Here is a 1,440-nt window from a genome sequence, read left to right on the forward strand (position 1 = left end):
GTTCCCACTTTGAAGCTGGGAACTCCACAAGGAGGGGTCCTCAGCCCCTTGTTGTTCAACGTTCTGATGCATATATTAAAGATCTTCCAACTAATAATGAAGACACTGTGATTTGTTATGCTGATGATATATGTTTACATGATATATGTTTACAGGCTGCCTCCGAGCCTAGAATGCTAGTTCTGCTCGATGCTTTTGCTACTAGAGCTGAGGAATGTGGCCTCCTTATCTCTGTACAGAAAACTCGTGCCCTCATTCCATGTGGTATTACACCTAGCCAATTATCATATAGATGGGCGAGCACTTGAGAACTGCGAGTCTTACAGATACCTTGGTGTCCCCATTAACGACCTTGGGTACCTTTCTTCTCTCAAGAGGAGACTCTGGGAAGAGAAGAAAGCCCTTGCGGGTCCTTGTGTCAATCACGGTATTAACGTGAGACTTGCTAGAATGTTTTATGTATCATTTATACGCTCTGTGATTGACTACAATACTCTACATCTCACACTGTATACAGACAAAAAGCTGAAATCTCTTGAAACATTGCAAAATGAAACTATGTGTCTCATCCTTGGGGCTCCAAAGTCCACGAGAATAGTTAATATGAGAGCAGAGTTAAAATTACTTACCATAAGTGAGAGAATTTTGTCCATGAGCACAGTTTTGGGCGTGAAGACGTTGAGAAGATCTCGGCAACTCATGAAAGTTTCAAGCTAAACTTTCTAATATGCTTCACTCACCTGAGGTATGGAAAAGAAAAGGGAAATCTGATTATGCATTTTGGTTCTACAAGGTAGCCAACTCCATCAAAATATTAAATATGTAACCAAACTCAACTAATGATTAATCAACCAATTACTCCATGGGATAACTGGGATCTATCAGTTGACTTTGTAATTGCGCCCAAGAAAGATAGTGTGCACTCTACAGTATTAAAACATTTAACACTGCAGCATCACTGAGAGTACTCAGGGTATGGGTAACGATGTGTATCAGTGCTATACCGACGGCTTCTGTAGAAGGTGGACGATGTACCGGATGTGTATGTAATATATTTGAACAATCTTCTCTCGTACATACAGCAATGAAGCGCGTCAATGACTGGGCAAGTACAACTCAAACCGAACTTGAGGGCATATGCCTTGCCACTTGAATTTGTAAAAGACAAAGGCAGTGGACTTATATACTGTGACTCGTAGAGTGCACTCCTGGCATAGTTCAGATGGGTTGCATATAAAATAATAAAATAAAAAATAAATGTTTATTCAGGTAAGGTACATACATACAAGAGATTTTACACAAATTGATCGATTTGTAGATAAGAGCTAGTACATACAATGCCTAATGCCACTATTACGCAAAGCGTAATATATTTTAAAGTTTCTGGTTAGATAAAACACATAAACATTGCATATTTTACGTAGTCGCTAAGGATGAGAA

This window comes from Procambarus clarkii, chromosome 10 (assembly GCF_040958095.1).
Source record: "Procambarus clarkii isolate CNS0578487 chromosome 10, FALCON_Pclarkii_2.0, whole genome shotgun sequence".
Lineage (NCBI taxonomy): Eukaryota > Metazoa > Arthropoda > Malacostraca > Decapoda > Cambaridae > Procambarus > Procambarus clarkii.